Source organism: Rhynchophorus ferrugineus, unplaced genomic scaffold (assembly GCF_030347505.1).
Source record: "Rhynchophorus ferrugineus isolate W39M unplaced genomic scaffold, kcgeb_rfMv2 rfM3, whole genome shotgun sequence".
Taxonomy (NCBI): Eukaryota; Metazoa; Arthropoda; class Insecta; order Coleoptera; family Curculionidae; genus Rhynchophorus; species Rhynchophorus ferrugineus.
This window is the reverse complement of record NW_027472582.1, coordinates 62,347,394-62,363,376: the sequence shown is the minus strand read 5'-3', so window position 1 is coordinate 62,363,376 and position 15,983 is coordinate 62,347,394. Positions and strand designations below refer to the sequence as shown.

Sequence of the window (15,983 nt, the reverse complement as noted above, 5' to 3'; positions counted from 1 at the left end):
ATCAATTAGCATAAGCGTGCCTATAAGTAGTACCTGTATAAAAAAGATATCGAAAAAAAACCACCCTAAAAAAACCACAAACCCTCGATTGAAATATATCGGAAGTGTGCGTATATTAAAAAAGGAACAGCTCATCTTCCTATATCCTACCCAAATGGCCGCCAAATTTAACGGAGGGTAAAAAACACCCCTCAATCGCGTGCCAAGGGCGTTTCTGTTATATCGTGAGGGTTGATGGCACTGGGGAGTTATAGGAGATTGAGAGAGAGTATCTTCGAGTGTGCCACGTAGGCGATTGCGATTTTCTTTCCTTAAATATTTTAGTAAATGTGATTTAAAATATATATTCAGTTAGCGAAAATATACTGTTGAAGTTTGTTTGATTCGAATTATTTTTATTTAGGTTTTTACAAATTTCATGTTCAAAATTGTCAGTTTTTAAAATCTTTTCAAAAAGTAAAATGGCGATTAGAAAAAGATGCTGCAGAATATTATATTGTTTTGAGTATTTGCTGTATTTGTTGGTTTAAAGACCAAGAGATAAGCGATATTATTTTTCTGTTTCTGTTTTCTACATCTGTTAAAGATACAATGGACATACGTTGATATAATGTCAAGCCTCAATTGTCATATTCACCAGACATCGGTGTGTATCATTTGTACCAGTGAATACCAAACTATATAATATATTTTATGTACTTGCTTTGGCGGTACATATACCAAAATTGGAACGACACAGAGAAGTTTTTAAGTAGGATAGCAAGGATATCATGTAAAATTCTGAAAAGCTCCAACATTTTCTAGAGAAGAGGACGAAGGTTCATGTCATAAATTTCATATCTTTGGAGTTTCCACTTACCTATATGAGACAATCTTTTCATTTTGAATTTGAACTGATGGATACGTGAACATTTATTTATCTACTCGGATGTATCCAAAAACAATGATTATGTAGGTGCTGTATGTACATCCGTGTTATCCGAAACACACTTCAAGCTTCCCTTTTCATCGAGCATACTAGCAACTGAACTGCTAGCCATTTACAAAGTTTTAAAGATCGTAAATACACAGCAAGATCTTGTAATTATTGCAACCCCGTTAGTCATTGGGATTACTCATCTGCGAATTTGAGCAGCAGTGGTAAAAGCACTATATTTATTTGGATTTTCTCTCTTATCTCATACGGATTCCTAGGATATGAGAGAGCAGATTATCTAGCGGCGAGAAGAGAGAGTTGCTTATCGGAAAACTTTCCTTTCTGGAGAAGATACTTGAAATACTTTGATGTTCTGCCTTTTAAGCTTTATTGGGACTTGATCAATATACCCATAGTTTATAATGAAGAGCCTTTAACATTGTTAATATATGCAGGCGTAGGCTGTGTTATATTTACAAATCTCTAAATTTAGATGTCATTCTATTCTGTAAAATTGTAAAAAATAAATGTATGGCATGGCTTTTAACATGGCAATGATCTCAATAATGTTTAATATTATTTCTCCACTGATATTATATTATTAATTGTTTTATTATCGCGGGCTTGTTTGACGCAGTGGTAAAGGCGACAGGACGGTCCTCCTATTGGTGCGATAGTCGCGGGTTCAAAGCCCGCTGGGGCATGGTCGAAAATTTATGTTTATGATTGTTTAATATTTGTGACTGTCTTAGGCAAGAGTGTAAAATCCGCCTAGGGAAACGATCTCATTCACGCTGGGTAAGATCGGATAAATTAACCGGTTAAATTATTTTAAATAGGAATATTTTAAATATTTTTAAGTTGAAATCATAACAGTTTCGGTATAATTTATTACAACTACAATTATTAGATAAGATTAAAAGCACACACCAAATTTATATTTATTATTATTTATAATGAAATTGTTACAGCTAATAATAGTTTAAAATAGATCAAACGAGCCAAATTTGATTGTTCTAAGCATTCAACATATGTAAAGATTATTGGCAAGTTCTTGGAAATAATGTCGATGAAACTGTATATGAATGTTTGTCCAACATTAATCTCAATTGTATTCGCACTTAGCTGTTATATTATATAGATAAACCAAAGCAATCTGTTTATACTAACACGTTTTAAATAATGTTAATCAATATTGTATGACTGTAAATTGATGAGGTTTAACGTATATAGAATCGTATTAAGATTAATATCATCAAATTGCGTGGTGACATGCTAGGAAGATATTCTTGGTCTTCAACAAAGTATCACTTGCATGGCAATGTATTTTTTTTTCTCAGTTCAAGAAAAAGTGTTGTTGAACAAGATTTGTGTTAAAAATAAAGCACTAGGTTTTCCGATTACTATTTGTTTGGATTGATGGTGGAGTGGTAATTCAAAGGTTACCAAATAGTGGACAATATTTTGGGAAATATCATGACATATTTCTCCATTGTTATTAATTTTCCACATACTGTTAAAGTACTTTTGTTTAGGATTATTCAATATGAATTGTGCCTCAAAAGAAAATCAGTATTTTGCTAGCTTATTATTGGAACCTCTTGGTGTCACCAAGCCATGAAGTGTTTCTCAACAAGTGTGTTTCTCTCAAGTGTTCAATATAGGGAATATAAAAGTCCGAGCGACCAAAATCCAAAAAAAAGAGATATAGTTGATTTTTACATCATACTTTGCCTACAGACTTCGAGCTGTACCCTTGAGAAATTTAATTGCTGCAAGAATTTAGGCCAGGATGCTAGTTAGAGGGCTGATTTTATAAAATTTGATAAATCTGTTCAATATGATCCAATATTCTGATTTTTGTTTACTTTAATAAGTAAAAATAACTTTTTTTCCTTTTTATAAACCCCATCCAGTAAATATTAAGCTTCATCTTATACCAGTATTATAACATGTAAAATAATTTATGATTTTAGCATTATTACTCATACAATATTATAGTGATATTTTATCCAGAAAAAAATATAAAAAAATTGTAAAAAACACTTGTCTTACCAAGAAAAGAACTCCCTTGTACCCAATCAATCTTGTTGCCGGGCTAGCCACGCCCATATGCACGCTTATAAAAAAGAAGTTATATAAAAAATGTCATAACACGACCAAAAAACCAATCAAAAGCGTGCGTAAATTTAAAAAGCAACCCTCAGTCAGATTCCTCCCCTATCTGCCAATATTTCCGGGGTGACTGCTGTAGGCCACGTCGAAATTCGAGGGGAAAACGTAGAACCGACTCTAACGTTCCGTCTATTTTATTTGGAAGGAAGAGAAAGTATTGATTGAGTTGGTACAAAGAATATAATACATTTATAAAACTGCATTTATTTCGCAATATTTTGTATTTTTATATATTAAAGTAAAAATTAAATTAATAAAATTATTAAAAATTAAACAAAGTTAAGTCAGAAGATAAATAAAACACTTCAATGCCAAAACTTATTTTTATATTTTACAAAAATAACTAGCTGACCCCACAGATGTCGTCCTGTTTGAGCAACGAATACTGAATTCGAACTGGAATATGTTAAATAATTAAAAAAATTGTTAGCTTTTTGGTCCACAATATTTTTAGTATTATTTCCTGGAGCGACAATGAATGATGTTGATTGTTCTCTATCTTTTGGACGAATACTTTCATAATGATTACATAATAATACATATAAAACAATTAGGAATGACAACGCCAAATGTATAGCGATTTTAATTAAAAGTTGAGATGTAAAACCCAATACGTTTACGATGCATTTATAGAAACCGTTCAAAGAAACGTTCCCCTTTTGGAATCAGCAACAAAATATTGCTAGGATACGCTCATGAAGGTAGTGACGATGGAACTGGCGAATTTTTTTCTAAGATGCTTCTGGTGTACCTGGAAAACCGTTTTTAAAATCAATTATTATAGCAATAATTTGATCGCAAAATGGAATTGTACCTGTACTTGCTTCATCAGGAATAGCAGCTGCGGTGTTGGAGGGCGGTCCAACAGCTCATTCAACATTCAAGCTGCCGTTGAACATACAAACTTATGAAACTCATGCAACTTCCAACTGTTGGATGATCCAAACTCCCTGGATCCATCAGAACACCCTCGAAGGTAATAGCAGTGATAAGGCTAAAGGGGTTCTTAAAAGAGATAACTACTTCTATATGATTTAATACCTGAGAAAACAGCAGTGATAAAAGTTGGGATGTAAAACCCAATACGTTTACGAGGTATTGATAGAAACCGTTCAAAGAAACGTTCCCCTTTTGAATCAGCAACAAAACATTGCTAGGATACGCTCATGAAGGTAGTGACGATGGAACTGGCGAATTTTTTTCTAAGATGCTCCTAGTGTACCTGGAAAACCGTTTTTAAAATCAATTATTATAGCAATAATTCGATCGCAAAATGGGATTGTACCTATACTTATACTTGCTTCATTAGGAATAGCATCTGCGGTGTTGGAGGGCGGTTCAAGAGCTCATTCAACATTCAAGCTGCCGTTGAACATACAAACTTATGAAACTCATGCAACTTTCAACTTTTCGATGATCCAATGATCCATCTCGAAGGTAATAGCAGTGATAAGACTAAAGGGGTTCTTAAAAGAGATAGGCTATTCTATATGATTTAATACCTGAGAAAACAGCAGTTATAAAACCGTTATATTTATATGGTTTCCCTGTCATATTGTAATTGAGAGCAATGAGAGAGCATATTATCTGGTAGAGAGAGATTATTATAGGAAAAGTACCACTTCTGAAGCAGATATTTGAAATCTTTTGACGGTCTGTTCATTAAGAAAGTGGATTAGCTTGGGAGGGGCCTGATGCAGAACAATAAAACTTAGGAGACGAAGAGTTCTAGCAGGACATTAATACTTGCTCGAACCTGCCCCTGTAGGTTAACCCAGCGCGAATCTGTTATATTAATTAGTTGGGCGTTCTACCCTGTTCTATCGCACTAACTTTTCCCACCCGTTCAAAAGTCTCTTCATCTACTTGATATACAGCTCATGTATACACCTGTCCATTTTATCTTTATATCCATCCACTGTTTGCGCGATATTGTTTTATAAGTTTAATTTATGTAAATATAAATCGAATTATATAAATATTTCATTGAATAATTTAATGAAAATAATAAGTGGAAATGAATTGTTTAATTTAAGGTCTTTTATTGTTTGTAGTCAATTAATTTGGTGAATGTGGCAGTCAATCAGTAAATTTCAAAATAAAATTTATATTTAAAAATAAAATTTAATTATATTTAATAAAATTTATGTTTTCCCCTTGTTAACGTTTTTTTGTTCTAAAAGACGTGAATTCGAAGCGTTGATTATACTTACGCATTGTATAAAGAAAACTGTTCAAGTGATGAAGGTGGAGACATAGTAAGACCTCACTCATAAGCAGAGCTACTGTTTTATATTTAAAGTTAGACTAATTGTAGGTCACTAATCAGACCAAGCACATGTCACAGTACATGAGAGTTACTAGTGACGTAATTCCTTATTATTGACGTTATTTTATTTAGCTTATGATATTTTGTTTAAATTTTCTAACAATTTCTTCATTTCCTTTTGGTTCGCTTCCAATATACTTTTATTCCAGATTAAGTTTGCAAATTTTATTTTCATTTTGCCGAATGTTTTTGTATCGACGGTATATATATATATATATATATATATATATATATATATATATATATTCATTATTCATTTGAATTTATAAAACTTATGTTACGATTATTGATTTATTAGTGTTTAGCAACGGAGACCATAATTTCAAAACAAAATAAATTATTTGAATAGAACATTCTGAAGAAGTTCTAGTTCTAGATATTTTAGAAAAAATTTATTTCGTTTTGAACATAGGTATTCAATTTTGGTTCATTCCAGAGGAAATTTTTCGCTATATTTTACTTTTTTACTTCCGAAACAAAAATGCAACGCCAACCATTAAAAAAGTGGACGAAAGTGTTAGAAATATCGAGGTATATATAACTGATAGTATGAGAATAAAACTGATATTATAAGTTTGTTGATTATAAGCAGATCACTTACTGAAGCTATCTTCTACATGTCATGATATATATATTGTATAACGGAAATCATATAATAACACTTATGCTTATAGGCAGATTAATAAAAAAAATAGCTGCTGCAACCCTTAATTCTGTCAATAGTTAATGCAATTGAGGGAACTATTGAAGGCAATATCTATCTTTAATTGAGACCCAGCATTTATTGAGAATGATTCGCTGGCACGTTTTAACGAAGCAAATAATTCTTTTAGCCTCTGAAAAGTCCTCTAATGATTGGTACAGACCGGAAATGTAGCAAGAGATCAAATATATCATTAATTGGTGTTTGAAATGAATATTAATAAATTGGCACAGCTGTGAAAAATATGAAAATAAATATTTGTTCCCCAATGCATTATTTATCAAAATTAAAAATTAATTTTGATGTAAAGTTATGTAAAAAATAATATGATACAATATTTCATTTTCGATGTCGTTAAATTCTAATATGTTATTCAACACAGGAACTAAAAATATATTTTGGCAAAACCATTTATTTAAAAATTAAAATATTTGGCTATTTTGATATGAATTATGCATTGTCATATTGTTATTATTACACACGTGTCTGTTATATTGAATATATAAATAATTCTGCAACATAACAAACATCATATTTGTTTTTAATAGCTCTTTTAAATCTATATATGCGTGAATAATAACATAAATTATGAGAATAAGTAGGGATTTTAAAATCAAAAAATTTTTTTTTCTATGATTTGATACAATATTGAATAACATTTAGAGTGTAATTTCAACTATGTAGAATGAACATTTTGTAAGAACTGTCAAATAAATTTGTATCTATATCTTCAAATTATCATCATATATTTTTCAGTAGGGTTGAGATGCAATTTTGACTTGTCTTAGGAAATATAGGGCACTTGATTTCAATAGTATTATTTTCACAATTCCTAAGTGGCGATTATCTGGTTATTGGGTACTCTTCAGATTTACTTTTATTTATTCCTCGACAAAACAACATCATATTCGTCTGGACTCCAAGCCACAAGGGCATACATGGGAACGAAATAGTTCATGACATTGCCGAAGACACTAAAGCGAATGGTCAAAATATTGTAAATAACTATGAATCGAACTAAGAGACCTCTGTGTCCCAATTGTGAGGAAGGAATGTCAGTTTCCCATGTTTTGGTGAAATGCAGAAATGTATTAATTGTCAGAAGAATTCATGACTTACCTGATTCATTAAGGGACTTGTTCTTGCCTAAGAACCTTGACTCAAATGTTTGCTTTCCTTAAAGAAATCGGTCTGTATTTTAAAGTCTAATTTTAACCTGTTCATATTTTTATTTTAGGATGACTTTTATCTATACAAATGTTATTATTTATTTGTTTATCCAGATAATTGTTTAGTCTCGATGTTTGTTGTTTGTAGGTGTGGTTGTTGTTCTATTTAATCTAAGTTCTATTTAAATTTTACTGTAATTAACTTATTGTTTTGGAATTAGTTGTCGTTAATAGTTCTTGATCTGTGTAGATCAAGAAAAGTCGTCGGCCTACCATAGTTAACACACCAAAAAAATGTATAAAAAACATTTTTTTGGCAAAATTAGTTTTTTTTATTCAACAAAATTCATTTCAAGGGTATTACACTGATTATAGCGGCCCTCCAAAGTTTCAATACCATTTTTGTAGTAGGATTTGTCCTTTGCTTTAAAATATGCCTCAGTTTCGGCGATCATCTTTTCATTCGACGAAAATTTCTTCCCACTGAGCATTCTTTTGAGATCTGAGAACAGGAAATAGTCGCTGGAGGCCAGATCTGAAAAATACGGTGGATGAGGTAGCAATTCGAAGCCCCATTAATCGATTTTCGCCATCGTTTTCACTGACTTGTGTCAGGATGCATTATCTTGGTGAAGCACCACTTTCTTCTTTTTCAAATGCGGCCGTTTTTAGGCGATTTCGACCTTCAAACTGTCCAATAACGCTATGTAATAGTCGCTGTTGATGGTTCTTTCTTTTTCAAGGTAGTTAATGAAAATTACTCTAGGCGCATCCCAAAATAGAGACACCATAAACTTGTTAGCCGACCGTTACGTTTTCCCGAGCTTTGGAGCGGGTTCATCGTATGCAGTTCACTCGGATGACTATCGGCTGGACTTCGGAGTGAAACGATGGAGCCATGTTTCATTCATTGTCACATATCGATGCAAAACTCGGGTTTATTACGCTTGATCATCTTCAAACACTGCTCCGAATAATCAACTCGTCATTGTTTTTGGTCAAAAGTGAGTTCCCGCAGCACCCACTTTGCACAGAGCTTTCTCATGCCCAAATGTTCGTGAATGATATCATGTACACGCTCAGTTGATATATTTAGAGTGTCTGCTATTTCATTCAATTGCAATTTACGGCCATTCAAAATCATTTTGTAGATTTTTTAAATGTTTTCGTCGGTAACAACCTCTTTTGGGCGTCCACTGTGTTCACCGTCTTCGGTGCTCATTTCACCACGTCTAAACTTAGCATATCAATCCTTGATGGTTGATTTTCCTGGGGCAGTGTCCGGAAACACGGCATCAAGACATGTTCTTGCTTCAACTGTATTTTTCCCTTCAAAAAGCTATATTTTATCAACACGCAAAATTCTTTTTTATCAAATTTTTTCACACAAACAAAAAAACACTCAAAATTCATGAACTAATAATCCGACAGCTGTCAAATTTATACACGCATCTTTTGAGGGTTAGGGCTAACTAAAACCATATGGATTTAAATCTAGTAGCGCCATCTATGGGTCAGGCCGGGGACTTTTCAATTAACCTGTTATTATTATTTTTATTATAAATCAATATATTTGTGATTCTTATAAGTTTCTTATTACAGTCATCTAGTCTATTACGAGGGAAGATATCTCTATATAAAACACGATGCACTTGTTTTTCGACCTAAAAAAGTTCCCACGTAAGCAATTAACCCCCGCACGTGCTGGGCCACACCTCACATGACCCTCGAACGGCAAAAAAAAATTCACCTAAAAAACCCTGGGAAATAACGATGAAAAAAAGCCAATCCAATGCGTGCGTAAATTTAAAAAGCGGTGCCCTAGAGAGAAAAAATCCTCCCCATGCGCGGCAATATTTCCGGGCTGGAGCTGCAACCGACGAATTCGAGATATCGAGGGGTAGACGAGCCGGCAAAAAAAATAACCCTCGATCGCGTGTTGGCAGCTATATTCGGTTTTTCTCTTTCCCCTAGCCCTTATTTTTTTACGTATATAGTTTCGGTATTTTCGCGTCCCTTATGTAATGTACTTCCCGCCGTTTGCTGTTCGGCACATAGGCACGCTTCGTCTACGACCCCTATATGGACGGAAATAACCGCCCAGGCGCGTTCGACAGCCTGTTTTAGATTTAAAAAGAAAAATGGAGACCACAGACGCTGCACCCTAACGATTTTATGAATTGATGGTTTTTGTGTCGTCCTCTATGGGGATTATTTTTTCCTTAATTAGTCTGGGCACTTTCCTTCTATTTCAGATAATTTCGTATGAATGTTTCAAATTTGTATTCAGTCATTTCATCTGACATTGGGGTATTTTACATTTCGAGAGTGAGATGATTTTCATTTTTTTTATTTTACACCTTTTATTTTATTCTTTCATTAATACATTGTTAATCGTTTCCGACTAAGCTACAATTTATCTTTATAATAACTTAAATCTAGGTATATAACTAGGAGGACCCATCGACCCTAGCTCGGTCTCTGGTGAAATAATGTTTATACATGATGTAATTTTATTTATACTCGATGTAAGTTATCAGTCCTATAGTATTTGGGTGCGCCCACAATACCTCTCTGGACTTTATTTTGAAAAATTTGTATTTTATATATGTTACTCTTTGCAGAAGGTCCCCATAATTGAACTCCGTATGTTCATATAGGTTTTAGTATTTGCTTATGTAACAGTAATTTATTATGTACTGACAATTGTGATTTTCTTCCAATTAGCCAATACATTTTTCTATATTTCAATTCCAGTTCTTTTCTTTTCTTCCTTATATATTTTTTCCAGCGAAGTTTTGCATTAAGATTCCGACAGCTATAATTGCAGTACCATCAGCAAATGTAGCCATCGTAATATTTCCATTAGTGGTATATCACAAGTGTAGAGTAGATAAAGCATGGGCCCCAGTATAGTTCCTTGTGGTATACCAGCTTTAGCTTCTTTTATTGTAGAGTAAGCTTCTTCTTGTTTGACTCTAAACATTCTGGCTGTAATGTACGATTTTAATAGTTCGGTGTATTGTTTTGGTAACATTTTCTGTAGTTTATGAACAAGGCCTTCATGCCAAACCTCATCGAAGGCTTGTGCTACATCTAAGAATAAAGCTGAGCATATTTTTTCACTTTCGTGGGCTAATTTGTTGATCTGGTCAATTATCGAATGCTTGTTAATAAACCCAAATTGGTGTGTTGGTATTAGGTTTTTTCTCTCTATGATTTAAACATTCTTGAAGTAGTTATGTAGTCATCGTGGCCATCTATAGCTGAAAAGTATTCAGTTAGTTCAAAGAGATTGATTTATCAGTAGAGTCTATTTAATAAAACAGTGAACTCACGTCATTTAAATTTATGTCGTTAAAACGTTGCAATTTTGCGACATTTAACTTTTATCAGACTTTGTTTTGGCTTAATATTATTAATTATAATTAACTTATTAATAAATAACAATATTCCATTGCAACAAAAATATCCAATGAAACATTTAGTCCATATATGATCGATAGTCTAGCTATAATAGTTTATACGTTAGAGTTGTTTTATTATATTTACATTAAATTCTTTTCCAAACCACCTAACATATAATATTCTCTGGAAGCGTAATCCACCTAAATAACAATTATATCGAAGTAATTTATTTTACTTTCATTATAGAACATATTTGCCTCTTTTGTTTGGCTATTGTTTTCTTCGTTGTTGTATTTCTTTGTCGTCAGTCTAATATAACTGTATTTCTACTAATGAATTTGTCATATCTTTTAAACAGTTAGTGTTAATTCTCTTCTCAACCATTTTAACTAAATGCTTATGTGTATACTGAACAATTATACACATATCTATGCATATAAATCTTTCATACACTGCAATACAATATTCTTCAGTTAACCTATTTTAATTATATACTCACCTCGAATACCATATTCGCAATTATCAGCATTGAATCACAATCCCATATTCAGATAGACTCATTCACTCGCTCTTACATTCTGAGCCACTATTGAAGTCACTAACTAAGTTATTGATGTCCAATCTAACACCAGCTCACAATTCTACAATTTATTAATTTCAAGTCAACTGAAAGGTATTATTGTAGACAATACTTCTTTTCGCTTGGTCCCTTTCTCCACGGAATCCTACTCCTACTCTGCTCAAGGAATAAAACCAGTTCTAGCATGAAGAAGAAGACTTATTAAAAAATATTATGATTAACAAAACCTAATAATATTGACAAGGGTGGCCAAGGATCCCATTTTGAAATATCTATGTTTATAAACGAATTAAAATAATAAATCTTTCTAAACTTTTTTACATGCTTCTAAAAATTCTATTCTTTTAAGAGCAATATCTAGAAGTTCCGTTAAGCCTCTTTGTGGGTTATCTTTACATTATTTAAATCCTATATTTATTAATACTGTATGAAGAGATTACATCCCTCAAAAAATCTGCATATATCTAAGTTTTTTATGAATCTTTTTAAACTGTTATCTCTGAAATAATTGTATTCAATTATGTTTATGTTGCAAAAATTACTCACTTTTTTTTATACATTTCATACATTTATTTTTCAATAGAAATAACATGTTTCTATATAGACTCTTTCTTTTCGGTGAATCCACGATAATATTGTTTTCCTTTGTTTGAGAGATTTTAGTACTAATATTCAGTGCAGCTCCAACATAATAAAAATATTTCTAACCAGAACCCCAGTAACTTAATATCTAATAGTATCAATACTAACCTCTCTAACGAATTTTACTGGTAAGAAGGGACCCTCGAGTCCTTGATTAAGGACGTAATCTGTTTTTGACTGACTTTATATTTAGTGCCTTAGACATTTTCAATCAGAGTAAACACAAAAATTAAGCAGCGCTTTGAAATTTATCAAAACAAGCAAAATAGCCGGCTTGGTGGCGCAGTGGTAAAGGCGATGGGACGGTCCACCTACTGTTGCGATAGCCGCGGGTTCGAATCCTGCTGGGGCATGGTCGTAAATTTATGTTTGTCATTGTTATTGTTTGTCATTATATATATATATATATATATATATATATATATATATATATATATATATATATATATATATATAAACAAGCAAAACGCGAATATAACGGTTTATACGGTTTATTTTTGACGGTTTATAACCTTTTATGTTTCATATCGCGAATATTTTGAAAAAGGTTTCAATCAATGAAACATCAGAAAGAATTTATAGATATATAAATATTAGAGAACAACTCTTAATACTTTTAAAAGACTGTTATCTTAATATTATCTAAACGTTTTCACCCTCTTTCAAATATTCTGCATTTTGTATAATATTTAATCAAGTGTGAAACAGAGTAAATATTATGCAGGATCGTGTTTTGGTTGCTTGTCGACAAGTTTCAATCTTCGATAAAAAAAAGGTTCATCTGATAATGTCAGCTTGGACATTACGGCATTTTAACAAGCATTTAACGGCATTTATAAGCACAAAAACATGGAAAAGGCGGTGAATTTTTGATTATAAAGATTAGATCGCGTGGTTCAAACGTGATTTTATATATATTTTTGGAATTTATTGTGCGTATAATGTATGCTAATATTATACGACAAAAATAAACATAATTTCTTTTTAAAATTCATGTATCCGGTTCAATTTTAAAATAGCAAATTTTTGAATAATCTTGATGTCTTTCTGGATGCATTTTTGAGATTTGATAAATAAATTAAAACGGGATATCAGGTTCTAATATAATATAATATTTTCTGTGTTGTGAAATTTTGCTCTACGTGGCATTAATGTTAAATTAATTTAAATTGAATTAAATTGTGAATAATAAATACTATCTAACAATCCTTGCGCTAGAATCTCTTTTTCCTATATTAAGGTTTCCATTAATATTGATGTGTTTTTTTTGCACTAATGTCCGACTACATTAGCTCAAAAGGTTTGGTTGAATTATGCCCAAATTGCCAAAAATCTGAATACGGGTCCATATGAGCTTAAGATTTGTTACTTTATTGTTCAATTTCAGTTCTTCTTTCTTTTTCTTTACATAAGGTTTCTAGGATAGCTTCGTGCTTAATGTTATTTCAGAATATTTCGCACTTATTATTTATATTAGGAATATGGTGATATCTCTTAAGTGCAAAATTGAGGTGGACAGAGTCTCATTCAATCAGTTTGAAAGTAAATCTGGCCTTTTCTGTAATTCTATTGCCTGGCCCAGCTATTAACTTTTTCATCTATAGCCATTATCGCCAGCAAAACTAGCCACATTCTCTATGCAACTGAGGAAGATCACCGGTCTACATCTGGGAAAGGACTGGTTCCATCACATTAGGCTGTGCTATATTTGTTTTTGTTTCTTTCAATGCCAAATAGACATCCTCTTGTTTAACCCTGAATGCTCGACTCGAAATATAGAATTATGACAAATCTGCAAGTTGTCTGGGCAACATTTTGTTCATGACTAAACTCCCTAAAGATTACAGTTTTCCCGGACTTTTTCAATTACCTGTATAATTGCTTTCAATCTTTTAAGTAGAATTTTTTAAAGATGGGAATTCATTTAACGGCTTTCCAGGCTCATTGTGCTCCAGGTGTCATTGTCACTTTAGCTATTTTCCATAGCTTAGTATATTTTTCAACCAAATCAAATCCAAGGGCCTTTTTGGAGTTGACATTTCCTATTATTGTCGATGCAATTATTTTTAGTTTTGCGGTTTTCATTAATTTTTGGTTGGATTTTATTATTACTATTAACTATTATAACAATTTATTCCATCCTGATGAACGATTAATGTATAGAAGTATAGAAGCAATTATTAGACAGCACTTTTAAATGGTAGAGTAAGGTAAGAATAAGGGTTGTGTGGCTAGGGTTTGAAAATTATGACAAAAATAAATGGTCGTAGTCTCCTAAATTTCCTCCTAAAGTAAAACGACTTGTTTTAAAATAATTCGCTTTAATTCGTTATACCCTGTGCTACAACTAGTTTAACTAGGAAACTTGTTATAACTGATAGAGAGTATTTGTGGATTAGCAAGACAAGTTTCAAGAAAAACAATCAATCAATAATATTTTTATTTGAAATGAAAACCTCAGTAAATTATTATTTATTTATAATAATATTTTAAGATATAGTAATTATTTTTTTATTATGAGTGGAAATCAGAATTGTTTTTCTTTCTCTTGCTCGCCGTTCTTAGAGCAAGGTGTAAACTTGAAGCCACAGAAATTTGTGTAATAACATATAAATCAATCTAGTACTAGTGGTTTATATCTCTAATTTGGCAGAGATAGGAAAAATGTTTTTCAATTGTTGATATCATTATTAAACGTGTGAAAATTGAACTAATTTTGTCATTTTATAGAATAGTTATAGTATCGCTATCAATGGGATAAAAAACCGTAATATAATAATGTTAGTATTATGGAGAGACCGTAAAAATAATCACAATTTAATGTCAACGCTTTTCAGATAACCATTATGGTTCAATACACTTTTTGAAACTATTTAGACCGCTTTATATTATTTGATATTTTCATTAGTAACAAAATACTGACAAAGCAAAGCATTGTACGCTTTACCGCTACGGATTACCACTGATATTTCCGACATAATCTGTTTTTGAGCCAAAATCAGTCGTAGGTAGAAACTGTTATTTAAAAAAAGTTACCATTCATCCACGGACCATTCTAATCTCGTATGCGTAGGTACTTACCGTATGAATGAAGAAAAGGTTTGGACGCTGAAGTAGGCGATGCACATTTTTGCGAAGCCAAAAAAAGAAGAGAACTTTTTGGTCAATAGGGCGGCGGTTACCTAGAAAACGGAGCTTTGTGGGTCGTAGGAAAAATGGACGGATCCTCTTTTGGTTTGGACATTTTTATTCTTTGGGGGTATTTAGGACGTACTTTTGGTAGAAATAATTTGGGCTATTGATAAATGTGTCAGAAGATAGCGGATATGAACTGGTTATTTTAGATTTATTTACACATGTGTTATTTTCCTCTTTTCAATTTTGATATGGCTAATAATCATTTGCGGCGAACTTCTATTTTATTTAATTAATTTGAGATATACAGATGAGACACATCTATGTTCTCAGAATAACATCTTAATAGAAATTTAAATGATATAGTTTGCCAGAACTTGAGGACGGCGAAGCAAGAAACTTAGCCGAAGGCCAAAAGTATATGAAGACGAATTGATAGCTGAATTCGAAGACAACTTTAACTGATGTTAGAAAGCAATTAAAATATCTATTCGTGGTACTTTACCTTATGTCATCAATATTATTCATCATTGTCCTTGGATGACTCTTTTTGACTAATCCATAATTTTGCTCTAGGAATTGTCGCAGTAGACCCGTTTATTATCAACCCCTCCCTTTGTTAGGACATTTTATATTTTAATTAAATACAAGTGGTGCAATATGCTATTTAATGTTAGAACAATGTTACTATATTAACTAACTCTAAAATCAGTTCCACCACTGTGCTGGAAGCTCATAAAGAAATTCACACCTGGATAAATATAACCCATGTTTCGATCAACATATCCTCACAGACTATAGGGAAATGAACAAGATGTAATGTATGATTGCCTAGTTGATTCCAGGTACGCTTAAATAAAATGAAGGACATTTCTACGTAGCTTGGTTATGATTGATATTTTTAATGTTTACATGTCCGTCTCTTG

General features: G+C 32.2%; 1 non-coding gene across 1 annotated transcript; it reads left to right on the top strand.

Annotated features, from left to right (window-relative positions):
* The first annotated feature begins 695 nt into the window (after positions 1–695).
* LOC143194487 (U6 spliceosomal RNA) lies at positions 696–800 on the top strand. The gene has a single exon (XR_013005331.1). It is a non-coding gene; the product is annotated as a U6 spliceosomal RNA (small nuclear RNA).
* Positions 801–15,983: the final 15,183 nt, after the last annotated feature.